Source organism: Dipodomys merriami, unplaced genomic scaffold, assembly GCF_024711535.1.
Source record: "Dipodomys merriami isolate MVZ:Mamm:240054 unplaced genomic scaffold, mDipMer1.0.p SCAF_773, whole genome shotgun sequence".
NCBI lineage: Eukaryota > Metazoa > Chordata > Mammalia > Rodentia > Heteromyidae > Dipodomys > Dipodomys merriami.
This window is the reverse complement of record NW_027206372.1, coordinates 279489-293775: the sequence shown is the minus strand read 5'-3', so window position 1 is coordinate 293775 and position 14287 is coordinate 279489. Positions and strand designations below refer to the sequence as shown.

General features: G+C 34.7%; 1 pseudogene; it reads right to left on the bottom strand.

Moving 5' to 3' along the window:
* Positions 1-6668: 6668 nt before the first annotated feature.
* Positions 6669-6765, bottom strand: LOC138818539 (U6 spliceosomal RNA; annotated as a pseudogene).
* Between the last annotated feature and the right edge of the window lie 7522 nt (positions 6766-14287).

The window sequence follows — 14287 nt, the reverse complement described above, 5'->3', positions numbered from 1 at the left end:
ACTTGGAAGACACCATCAGAAGGCCTAATCTAAGGATAATGGGTGTAGAGGAGCACCTGGAAACAGAAGTTAATGGCCTAGGAAATTTGTTTAACAGGATCCTAGCAGAGAACTTCCCAAACATGCAAAATGATAGGCCTATTCAGATACAAGAAGCTTTTAGAACTCCAACAGACCAGACCAGAATAGGACATCCCACTGTCACTTTATAATCCACAGGATCAACATAGAGCAAGGGAAAGATCCTTAAAGCTGTCAAGGAGAAAAGATTAATCACCTATGAAGGGAAACCAATTAGAATCACCTCAGATTTCTCAGCACGGACAATCAAATCAAGAAGAGCCTGGAATGATGTATGCCACGCCCTAAAAACAAACAACTATCAACCAAGAATACTGCACCCAGCTAAACTCTCCTTCATAACTGAAGGCCAAATAAAAACCTTCCATAACAAAGGAAAATTGAAACAATACATCTCCACCAAACCAGCCCTACGAAAGATTCTTAAAAATGTCCTACACATAGAAAACCAACAAGACCACAATAAAGGCCAAAAAACTGCACCCAAACTGAGAATCCAAGAACCATAGGAAGAACCCAGTTTTTGCAGCCCCCAAGAAGGTAGATAACATGGCAGGAATTCCAAAATACCTCTCAGTCCTTTCTCTTAATGTTAACGGACTGAACTCTCCAATTAAGCGACATAGACTGTCTAGTTGGATTAAAAAACAAGATCCTTCTATCTACTGCCTTCAGGAGTCACATCTTGCCCATAAAAACATACACATTTTCAATGTTAAACGTTGGAACAAAATTTACCAAGCAAACAACCCCCATAAACAGTCGAGATTTGCAATTCTAATATCAGATAAAAGAGACTTCAAATTAAAATTCGTGAGAAGAGATAAAGAAGGTTGCTACATACTAATAAAGGCATCTCTCCTTCAAGACGATATTAAATTCTAAATATCTACCTGCCAAACAATGGTGCACCCACATATATCCAAGAAACACTACTTTTCCTCAAATCCCCATATAAATACAAAGACATTAATTGTTAGGGATTTTTACACAACAATCTCCCCACTAGATAGATCAACTCAGCAAAAACTCAACAGAGAAACTACAGACCTAAACAACTGCATATATCAACTAGATTTAATATCTAGTTGATATATCTAGTTGAATATTTCACACAGCAGCATCAGAATACAAGTTTTTCTCAGCAGTACAAGAAACATTTTCCAAAATAGATCACATTTTAGGCCACAAAGCAGACTTGTCTAAAATCAGAAACATTGAACTTATACCTTGCATTCTTTCTGAACACAAAGGAATAAAATTAGAACTCAACACCAAAAGCCACCAAAGAAAGTCCGGTATCACATGGAGACTGAACAACACACTGATGAATCACGAGTGGGTCATGGAAGAGATTAGAAAGGAAATTCAAATGTTCATGGTATTCAACAAAAATGAGCACACAAATGACCAGCACCTCTGGGACACAGCAAAACTCCGAGGGTAATTTATACCTCTGAGCTCCTACATCATCAAACTGGAGAGATCTGAAACCAACAATGTAGTGACACATTTAAACCTCCTTGAAAAAGAGCAGCAAGATAAACCCCAATCCATTAGAGGAAAGAAATAATTAAAATTAAATCAGAATTAAATGAATTACAATCAAAAAAAAACTATAGAAAGAATCAACGAAACAGAGTTGGTTCTTTGAAAAAATTAAAAAATTGACAAACCCTTAGCAAATCTATCAAAAAAAGAAGGGAACACACCCAAATAAATAAACTCAGAGATGAGAATGGAAACATCACCATGGAAACAACCAAGATTCAGAACATTATAAGGGAATACTCCTCAAAACTTTATGCTAATAAGTTTGAGAACTTGACAGAAATGGACCTTTTCCTAGAAAATATTGACATGACAAAACTAAACGAAGATGAATTAAACCAGCTTAATAGGCCCATATCAAGCATTGAAATAGAAACAGCAATAAGAGAGACCTTCCAGCAAAGAAAAGTCCAGGACCAGATGTTTTTACAGCGGAATTCTACAATTCCTTCAAAGCAGAGCTCACACCAATTCTCCTTCAACTCATCAATGAATTTGAAAGAAAAAGCTCACTATCGAACACATTCTATGAAGCCATCAAAACCCTCATCCCCAAACCAGGCAGGGACTCATCAAAGTAAGAGAACTATAGACCCATTTCTTTGATGAACATTGATGCAAAACTTCTCAACAATATTTTGGCCAACCGACTTCAACAATTCATCCAAAAAATTATACACCACGATCAAACAGGATTCAATTCAGGGATGAAAAGCTGGTTCAATACACGCAAATTAATTAATATTATTCATCACATCAAGAGGGGCATGAGTAAGTACCACATGGTTTTCTCAATAGACACAGAACAAGCATTCGACAAGATCCAACACCCCGTTATGATGAAGGTATTGGAAAAATTAGGAATCCATGGGACATTCCTCAATACAATAAAGGCTGTATATGACAAACCTACAGCCAGCATTATACTTAATGGTGAAAAATTAAAGCCATTTCCTCTTAACTCAGGAACAAGACAAGGATGCCACTCTCTCCACTTCTCTTCATTCTGGTATTAGAATGCCTAGCTACAGCAATAAGACAAGATGCAGACATAAAGGGAATCCAAATAGGGAAAGAAGAAACAAAACTCTCCCTCTTTGCAGACAACATGATCTTGTATTTAAAGAATCCCATAGACTCCACTCCCAAATGACTCAAGCTGATTCAAAACTTTGGCAAAGTAGCAGGGTAAAAAATTAACCCTCATAAATCAATGGCTTTCCTGTATGCCAACAATGAGAAAAGTGTGGCTGAAATTAGGAAAGCAACTCCATTTGTAATAGCTCCACAAAAATAAAATACCTGGAATTAATTTTACCAAATAAGTGAAGGACCTCTATGATGAAAACTTTAAAATCTTGAAAACGGAAATCAACACAGAACTTAAAAAATGGCAAAACCTCCCATGCTCCTGGATTAGAAAGATTAACATCGTGAAAATGGCAATACTTCCCAAGGCTATCTACAAATTTAACGTGATACCTATCAAAATTCCAACCTCATTCTTCAAGGAAATAGAAGAGGCAATCCAAAAATTCATATGTAACAATAAAAGACCCCGAATAGCAAAAACGCTCCTCAACGGAAAACACACTCCTGGAGGAATATCAATACCAAATTTCAAACTCTACTATAAAGCCATAGTAATCAAAACAGCTTGGTATTGGCATAAGAACAGACCTCAGGACCAATGGAATAGAATTGAAAACCCAGAAATGAACCTACAGACCTATAGCCATCTAATCTTCGATAAGGGAGCTAAAACAATACAATGGAACAAAGACAGCCTCTTCAGTAAATGGTGCTGACAAAATTGCTTAACTACTTGTAGAAAACTAAAGCTAGATTCTTATGTATCACCCTACACCAGAATCAACTCCAAATGGATCAAAGACCTCGAAGTCAAAGCAGACACTCTGAAAACATTAGAGGATGGAATGGGAGAAACCCTAGGTCTCCTTGGCTCAGTCCCAAATTTTCTGAATAGAGACCCGGAAACACAACAAATCAAAGAAAGGTTGGACAAATGGAATTGCATAAATTTGCAGAGCTTCTGTATGGCAAAGGGCATAGCTAGCAAGATCAATAGAAAGCCAAACGATTGGGAGATCTTCACTAGCCATACAACAGACAAGGGTCTCATATCTAAAATATACTTGGAACTCAAAAAATTAATTCCCCCAACAATAAATCCTCAAAGAAACAACTGCCCATTATATAAGTGGGCGAAAGTCTTTAAGAGAACCTTCTCTGAATAAGAAAGAAGGATGGCCAATAGACACATGAAGAAATGCTCAACATTCCTGGCCATAAAAGAAATGCAAATCAAAACAATATTGAGATAACACCTCACTCCAGTTAAAATGGCAAAAATCAAGAACTCTAACAACAACAGATGCTGGAGTGGATGTGGACAGAAGGGAAACTTACTTCATTGTTGGTGGGAATGTAAACTTGTTCAACCACTTTGGAAAGCAATATGGAGGTTCCTGAAAAAACTTCACATAGAGCTCCCCTATGACCCAGCAATCCCACTTTTGGGCATTTACCCAAATGTTTACAAACAAGACCACACTAAACCTACCAGCACAACTATGTTTATTGCAACATTATTTACCATAGCTAAGATATGGAACCAACCCAGATGCCCCTCAGTAGATGAATGGATCAAGAAAATGTGGTATATATACACAATGGAATTCTATGCCTCCATCAGAAAGATTGACATTTCCGCATTTGTTCGGAAATGGAAAGACTTGGAAATATTTATATTAAGTGAAGTCAGCCAAGCCCAAAGAAACATAGATCCCATGGTTTCCCTTATTTTCAATATCTAGTATATGTATGACTCAATCAGAGAAGGTCAGATAAGGTGATGTTAGGAAAATGAAATCTTAGATATGTATTTAAAAGGTTTTTTTCCTTTCATGCATTTGTTTCTAACGCATATAAAAGATTATTTCTTTGTTGCTTTGTATGTCCCTCCCCCACAATATAACCCCTGCTTTCACTGTATTTGATGTCGATATAATTTGAGGAGGGGATGGGGAAAAGCAATTCGTTTAAATAAGGATACAGATGGATCCGTTGCAACAATGAGCAGTACAAGTTGTAATGTCGAAAACGAACTTTACAACTTTGGTGTGGGGGGACGATTGGGTGGGAGGTAGGAGGAGGCTGGGAAGGTATCTGAAGGGTAAACAAAGGAGGAGGCTACAATGCTTGATAAGAAATGTACTCATTATCTTGCCCATGTAGTTGTAAACCTTCTGTACAGTATGTTCACAATAAAATTTTTTTTAAAATTCAGAATTTTATAGCTATTAAAAAAAAGACAAGAATTTAGGTAGTCATACAAAGGACTTCTATTTTACTACTGCATTATACATTTTTTCTAATGTTGGTTACCAACATTACAAAGCTATTAGAAAGCTATTAAAGCCTTTATGTTGAATAGTGAATTCTTTCACACTCTAACATGGTATTTCCCAAATCATTGACATAGAAGGCATTGTTTCCTATTTTCTCATTCCTAGAATAAGCTGCACATGAAGACCCCACTGGTCCTCATTTTCAGACTGTACTTTGAATACCGAGGAAAATCTTTCCTCTGCTGTCTATCAATTCCCTACTATCCCGTTAGATTAATTCAAAATATTAAAAATGGAAAAAGAGAAAATAAATCATGGTGAAAAAACATATGCAGGAAATTCACCAATTTTTCTGCTCAGTTCAACCATTGTGAACTCATGGTGAAATACATGGACATCTCATTCCCATTTGCACTCAAAGTCTCTGGTTAGGCAATTCTGACGAAGACAAGGAACAAGATGAAAAAGTGAGAAACGGTATCAATTGCACGAAAAAAAATGGAGTAGGATTCAAGCAAATATATTCTTTGGGATGCTGAAATTAATCGGCTTACTATGCTGTGTAGACTACTTTACAAAAAGGCCACCCAGATGAATACTAGGGATGAGGATGAGTATACCCCTCTTCATTGGGAAGCCTAGAGTGGACACTTAGACATTGTCCATGAGTTGGTAGCTCAAGGCAGATATTCATGCAATAACTCTGAATGGCTGACAACCCTGCACAGTGCTTATATGTGCAATAATACTAGAGTGGCTTCTTTCTTAATTCATCATGATGCAGATACCAATACCCAAACTAAAGGCCTCTTGATTGCCTTGCATCTTGCTGCTGGGAATAGAAATAGAAAAGATACTCTGTTGAACGATTATATCAAACCAGGTCTGAAGAACCACTTGGAAGAAACTGCATTTAATATTGCCAAAAAGATAAGTATGTATCACTACCTCTATGAAGTTGTGGAAGGCTCTACTAATTGTTCTCCTAAGTCGTAAGGGTGTGGTTAAGTTTCTTAAATTTCAAAAATGCCAGTCCATCCTTTGTGTCCCTTAAATTTTTTTTTCAAAATACAAAGCAACAGCAATATCTTACTTTAAAAATTCATGGATTCCATGGTATTCTTCGAAGTGAATTGCCTGACTTTGATGTCAAAATGTATTCAATAGTTGTTTGTATTCATCTATAATGATTTCTGCAGTTTGTGATTTTTTTAAATCAGAAATAATTTTAACTTATCTGTTGAAATGCATAGTAAAGAAACTAAAGTTTTTCCTCGTAGTTTTCTGAAAAAAAGTATGTCTATGTTTGTATGATATCCATAATCTATTTCATTCACTCCTAGATATAATAGTTGGAATTCTACATTGTTATATAATGTATAGGTTCATAAATAAATGTGTCATTTCAGATTGCATTCCATATAGAAGAAGTTTAAGATTTCTTTTTTTCCTAGGTCCTTATTTTATTTCTTTGGGATAAAATTATAATGTTATCTAATTTCAAGTTTTGTAAAGGTTATGCTATGTAAAGGCCTTTCTAAGGTGAAGAATTAATACACTGATGTCAAACTAACCTTTAATTCTATAAATTACATGTATTGTTACACTTGTTTTTTGTAATTAACTTTTTAATAACTGTTTTTCATTTCTTGCATCAGAAGAATGAAAAATATGGAATACTTCACAAATTTTCATATCATCTTTGTGCAAGTGCCATGTTAATCTCTTTATTGTAATTTGGGTAGACCTGCTTCTGAAGTATGTAGTACCCTCTAAATTTAAGTACTTAATGATTTAATCTTTATACAGGCATCTATCCATGGTTCATTATTTGTAACAAGGAACCCTTTTTGTTCCTAAAAATGCTATTGATCTTATTACTCTAAAAATCTGTGTATTGTGGAAAAAACATATCGTTTGGTCGATTACTTACATTTACAATTTTTTTGTCAATGTCTATTTTGTCATTTTCATTTTAAATTTCATCATACTTTGAAACCTTTTCAGCTAAGTCCAAAGGTGATGGCTTTTCAATACTTATTTATCAACTCAGTTAGCTTTGTAGAGCTAATGGATTCAAAGTAAGTCTTGCTTAAGAGCTACTTCTAAACTTCTGCAGCTTAAAATTTCCCAAATGAGGTCTTACTGGGACAAATGTCTACCTGAACCTTTACCCTTCTTCCGTGTAGGAACAGACCAACCAGAATATCTTACCCTGACAGCATAGATTTTCTTACTGGAAGAAAACTAATCTTAGTTACAAGGAATCATAGAGAGATGAACAGTTCAGACCGAATTGTTCGGAATGGAAGGTATTTTATCAAAATATAATTGTTTATTATACTTATCATTTCAAAAGTAGCTAAAGCCAAGAAGGTGAAAAAATTGTTCATATGCATGATTACCTACTGTTCTAGCCTGCCCATCATCCAACCTGGCAGGAATTTACACTACTGATTTTCTATCACCAAATATTTCCATAGGTCCTGAAGAAGGCCATATGTTTCTCCTTGATATTAGGCCTTAAATTGGTAATGTTTTAATCATATTGTTTCCTCTTGCCTCTAGGCTGTAAATCTACAAATGGTAAAGCTTGAAGTCTAACTCTACCAAAAACTGAGATAGAGATAATGGAATAATACTTTAAAACAGAGTTGCTTTTGATTCCCTAACCACAACACAATAATGTAAAACAATTTTTATTTTATATATACTTATATATTTTATATTTATATGTGCTGATTTTAAATTTTACACAGTGAATCTAGAAAATAATTGAAGACTCATCTCAAATGCTCATTTCCTACGTTATTTCAGGACCCCAATTCCTTACAAGAATTAGCAGAAATCAATTGTGAAATGCAAGGCAACTTAAAATGAAAGATGAGATCACAAAATCTGAGAGAAAGTACTGTAATTCAAACTTTCAATTTACACATGACCAGCCCATATGAGTGAACAAAATCACAAATGAACAAGATTATTTTTAGTACCCCTCTCCTAATGAATAATGAAAGATTTCAGTGCAGCCAAAAAAAATAGTTTCTGTAGGGCTGGGAAGGTGGCTCAGTGGTAGAGCACTTGCCTTGCATGCCTGAGGCCCTGGGTTCGATTCCTCAGCACCACATAAGCAAAAAGAAAAAAGCCGGAAGTGGCGCTGTGGCTCAAGTGGTAGAGAGCTAGCCTTGAGCTGAAGAGCTGAGGGAAAGTGCCCAGGCCCATAGTTCAGGCCCCATGACTGCACCCCCCCAAAATATAGTTTTGTAATGATAGATCCATAATTGGTCTACCAAGGCTAGGAATACTTGATTTAGAGGTCAAATATCATTTAGAAAAACATTAACTGGGAAGATCCTTAGTTTTTCAAAACACTGGTAGTTCAGTAAAACTAGGTTCTGTGGTATAAAAATGTTGTCATTCTCAAACCAATGATAACCTACATTTAATCTCCTGAAAGTATACTCATTTTCAAATAAACTATTTAAAATCACACATGCCAAACCCTTGACATGTAGATGATAGTGCATTACAATGTTTTCAAGTGTAGGGAGCAAGTTACAATAGAGTTGATTTATGTACCCAGCACTAATACCAAACAAGTTAAACCATTCATTAAAGTGTAGAAATAGTACCCCTCACCATTTGTGTTGTTTAGTAGGTGCCTTCCAGAAATGTGTTAAATAGATCAGCCTCCCATATTTCAAAACCAAATATTAGCTAACAAAGTAAATTTCATCAAATAAGAAGGTACATTTGAAAAAGTCACTAATAGCTGCCTTATCATGTGTTGTTTTATGTTTTCCCTATCTGTTTAACATAGTAAGAAATATGATTTTAAGTCTTGAATATGGGTACTGATGAGAGATGTGACAAACATAAAATCTGTCTTCTATTTCTGTCATATTCCTTTAAGAAGTAAATTTTAGTTTTGTTCTTTTTTCCAAAACGTATAGGTAGTAGAAAAAATTATCCTATGTAAAATAAAATAATCACACACCATTGTCCAAAGCTATTTATAAAAACTGGTAGTTAGGAATAAATTCTAAGCCATTTTTAAACTTTCTTATTGATTAAAGATTAATCTTCCAAATGAATGAGAATAAAATCATGTCTAAGTGCTTAACATCTCCAGTCTTGCAAATTGTTATTGCAGATGAATGAATTATGGAAATATAAGCTGACAACAGTTCAAGTCTATGTGAGAGTGAAACTCCATGGAATGTATATAAACCTTTCAAAGTATTAACAGGCAGTTTAACAGAATGACTATCAGGAAATTGAAACCAGAGAGGAACAATAGTCAAGAAATAGAATGAATGAAAAATGGAACAAGGGGCAAGTACAGCTAGAATACGCAATGTACATATGTAATAAAGGAAGTGGTAAATCTGAACTAAATCATGGAGAAAGGGTTGGTTGAGAATGATAGAAGGAGTGACTCTGATCCAGGAACATTAGACAATTAGATGGACATATTTAATTGTAACACACTTGCACAACCTTTTGAAATTCACTTAAAAACAACAATAAAAACACACAAAAATCACAACCAAACAGCAATCTCTAGAGAGTATGAATATGCCCTCTCAAAATTTTAAGCAGTTAAAGAAGGGAGGTCTTTGGAAAAGCAAAGAAAGCTGTTCAAAGAGGGAAGTTTGGGGTAGGGGAGAATTTTGAACAGATTTAACAAGATTGTCTAAGGTTATAAATCACCTATATATACTGCAAATATTTTCTTCTGCGAGTGCTCTTTGTCTGAACTGGATACTCCAGTCCTGAGGCACACTTGATAGCTTGTGAAGAAAGAATGGAAGAAGCAAGATCAAGAACCTATTACTCCACTGGAGAGAAAATAGTACTCTATGTTTTCTCTCAATCTCTTCACTACTCCATTTTCATACTTTTAATAACGTCATGTGATTTTGAATTTTCTTTCCTTCTTTGTTCTCACAAAGTAATTGTTCAAAATAATTCATTAAATATTTTTTGCCATTATTTTCTATCATGCTGTTTACTTGTTCAAGCGAGTCCATTAAACTTCCCATTTTCATTTGGTTGCCACGAAAACCCAACAACTATGTTAATGAGGAGCAACACTAATGCAAAACTTTGTCTCCAAAAATCCAGTCCAAGGACCTATAATCATAAGTATTTGGCTATAATTTTTTTTTCTTTTTTCTTTTACCTTGAAATTTTCTTGTGTCTAAAGTGCCCACAAAAATAAGTACTCCACCACTTTTTGGTTCAATCACTTCTAACCTCAACGATATATTTTGCTAACAAGATATTTGGAGGAAACCTAAGAATACTCCACTATTATCTTCTCTCTTAAGACTTTTATCTTCTCTCTTAAGAATCTCCTTAGATACCATATCAGGAACAGTGAAGTTATTCTTTGCAAAATTATTTAAATAGATTATTTTCCTCTTGGTCTTGTATTTGCTCAACATGATGTATGGAGAAGAATAGAGTTAAATCACCTATTCCTTGGATGACATTGTCTGTTTCAAAGGACAATACTTCTATTTCCTACTTCTATGTCCTCCTCTTATCTCTTGCTTGATTTCCAATTAATCACAACTTCTTGGCTTCAAGTCTAGTGAAGCTGAATGACTATAAGAAGTCCCCCACTGCTACATCTTCATGGTTTCTCTTTGAAAGCTCTTTTACTTGGAGGTGGAATTTATTGTCATGTCTTCATTCAATTTGTTCTTCATTACACTGATCTAAATAGGCTCTGTAAAATCATTTTAGGTAGCAAAAACATTAAGACAATCTATATCAAAAAGTTTTGGTCCCCTCCACAGCTGAAACCAAAATGCCTAGCTAGGGTTTCTAATAACATGTTTTCTTACCTTTTAATTTGCTCAATTATTTTCTGATCCCCAAACTTTTTGGCTTATGTAATAAAAGAAGTCTTCACTATCTCATGTTAATAAGGATATTATAGTTTTTTAAGCTACTATGAAATGAGAAATCATTGGTTTGAATTATCCAATCAGATTTTGTTCTGTGTTTCAGTGCTTCACGTGCAAAGACATTATGGAAAGTATTAAAAAAGAAAAGTGTAAACTCTATACGTTCTTTCATTGTGAGGGGCACTTTCTCCCTATATATTTTGACTCAAATTATCTTTTTAAGAGAATTACTGTTTAGCAATTAAAGGTCAATTCACAAATTTTGATGTCTTATTTTAAAAAAAACTTTGAATTTAAATTCCATTACAACCTTGTTTCACGCAGTAAGAGTATATTTCCTGGGTAAGGAAAATTTTTATGGGAACCTACAGGATTTACAGCAAGGTTTGTGAGGTTTGTTTGTTTATTGTGAAAATGAGCCATCTTACCCACATTGTTACTTCTCAGCTAAGTCTCCATGAATTTCTTTGCATGAAAGCCTATTTTCTCAGGCAATTTTAAATTTTCTTAATAGGCTAAGTTAAAATTTTGAACAATTAAAATTTACCTGTCATAATTTTAAAACTCTTTTGAAATTCCTTTATCAGAATCGCGAATTTACCAATCCTAATTCCACCTTTACCATCAAAAACAGTTAACATGTTGTTTTCATGATATAGTATCCATGAAACTATTATTTTCCACTGACTTTGTTATGCATATATATGAACATGATGCTGAGCAAAATGAACTCTAAGATATGGAAAGAGATATTTATTCGCAGTTGTTGTTTTTAATGTACTATGTGATTTCTATTTTCCTTGGGTTTTTCCCCTATTGTTTATCTCCTACTGTGTTTGATATTGGTACCTTGTGTATTGTGTATACATTTACCTTAATTAGGGAAGGGAAGAGGAACAACAAAATGGCGAGACAAAGGACAAAAGGCAAACCAATGCAATAGCAATACTCAGAAGACAATATGTTGGAAATGTACAATAGAACTTGTGAGGGGTTTTGGGGTGAAGGAAAACTGTGAGAAAAATGAAAGAAGGGATAATAAGTTTGAAAAGTTATGTATTCACTGCCTTACAATTGCTAACCCAGTGCACATCACTTTCAAATTAAAATTAAATTAAAAAATAAGCTGCCTGAAATAAAATTTCACTGTATTGGTATAGTAAATATTGTTCTTTATGTACTAACTTTTAAAAAATCAGTACTATTTGGCATCTAATTTGAATGAATTACCCCTTCTTTATGGGAGGGCCATCAACTTGAATGTTATCCAATTAGACAATTTTTTTCACAATATAATTGCCAATATTTTCAAAAAAGAATTAACTAGTACTTTCTCATACTAACCGAAAACCGTTTAATTCTATGGAAACCCATAACTTTTAAAAGTAAATAAGTTGGTTAGAGGACAGAATATGTATGTTCTTCAAAATTCCTATGACTAATAACTACTCACTTTTAAATTCTGAACATTCCATACCTGAGAGATTCAAAATAGTACCTGTTTCCATGTTATGTAATTCTGCAGTAGATGCATTTTCCAATGGGGTGTTACAGATTGAGAAGTGAACAGAAAAATAGCCACATTCTGGTATAGGATAAAACTGTAAAGCATCGGTTATAATTAATTCTTCAAGAGCAAGCAATTGTTTATCAGATTAAGCTATTATTTCTATGACCATCAATCCCATAATTTATGCCATAAAGTCATCCTAGATCAACAGTTTTCAACTTGTAGTGTGCACCTCAAAATTCCCTTAATTCACATCACAAATAGCTTATCTCTATTGGGAAAAATACTACACCTCTGCTAATGTGATGCCCTCCGTGTTCTGGAAATAACACCACAATAAACTGGTTGCATCATTTTTCCTACCCTGGTATTCTTGCAAATATTATTTATATTTATACTTTTTTAACTATCATAGATATTCAGGATGCTAAGATCAGAAGATTACAGTTCAAAGCCCATGAGGCAGGAAGGTTCCCTAGATTCTTATCTCCAATAAACATCTCAGCAAAAGCCAGACAAAAGTGGTACTGAGTTTGAAGTGTTAGGGCAAAAGCCTTGAGCTTAACAGGCTCAGAGACAGTGTCCAGGTCCAGATTTCAAGCCCTATGACAAAGCAATAAAACAAAAACAAAATAAAAACAAACCCCAAACCTAGCATTTTTCTCACTGTATACAGAGGCACGTAATTAAGGAAATTGCTTCCTGTGTTACATACAGGTAGAAGAAAGAAGATGTCACACAATAATTCTCTTCATACCATGTTATATTAAAGCCTCAAAAAATTGCTTTTTTGTCGCATCTACCTCGACCAGCAAGGAAGACACGTCCCGGGATTCTTCTCAAAGCAGTTTATTCAGGAACCTTGTTTGCTAGCTTCTCCTGCTTCTCCCTCGCCCCGCACACGCACTCCGGTTATAAGCCTCCTGGATGCCCAACCCCGAAGTGCCAAGTGGCAAATACCAATAGGGTCACAAACACGGAAGCAGGCCAGTAGCCAAGCTATAGCCATATAAGGAGTTGTTTTTCACAGAGAGCACTCGCCAACGGGAATGCGGAAGGCGGAAGCCAGTGCCATCTTTGGTCATGGCCGTGCCATGTGGCCCCGCCATCTTTGGTCAGCTCTCGCAGCTCTCTACACTTTTTCTAAATTTATAAATTAATGTCATCAATTTGTTGGCAACTTGGTCTACATTATTCATATTATCATTTTCTACATGAGCAGTTAGAATTATCTTTTAACTGAGATCTAATTATAACTCTCTTGAAACAATATGCTAGGCAAATAGAATGCAAGAAACATTTATAAATTTGTCAATTAAACCCTCTACCTAAAAATAATTTGTTGTATCATATAGAATATGAAATTACAAACGAAATCAAAGTATTTTTTGAAGTCTAAACTCTAATTTAGCAAGATCTATAAAGACCTACATTAGATGAACTTTGCTATTCCCCCAGGCTTAAGCTTTTGTAATCCTTCATCCTTTCCTTGGAATCTAACAGAATGATGATTACTTACTTTTTCAAATTTTGGATGGGAATCATGAACCATTTTGCATCTAGGAATGTTCTGTAATGAAGAGAACATTTAAAACACAACTGAGGATTATATACCAGTTGCATTTCAATAGAAAACTTGGCTTTTCAAACAATAATGAAGAAATTAGCCCAAACTTCCAACAGTATATTCCTATCTTGTTTGGTTTGTTTTATTAAGACAAAATTATACTACCTGCTTCAGGGAAGGTATCAGTAGTAATTGCAGTCTCTAATCTCCTGTCAGTCTGAGTGCTCGAATTCAAGGCTTGTATCACATTGCCCCACCATAGTTTCTTGGTTTATTTACTTATTTGTTT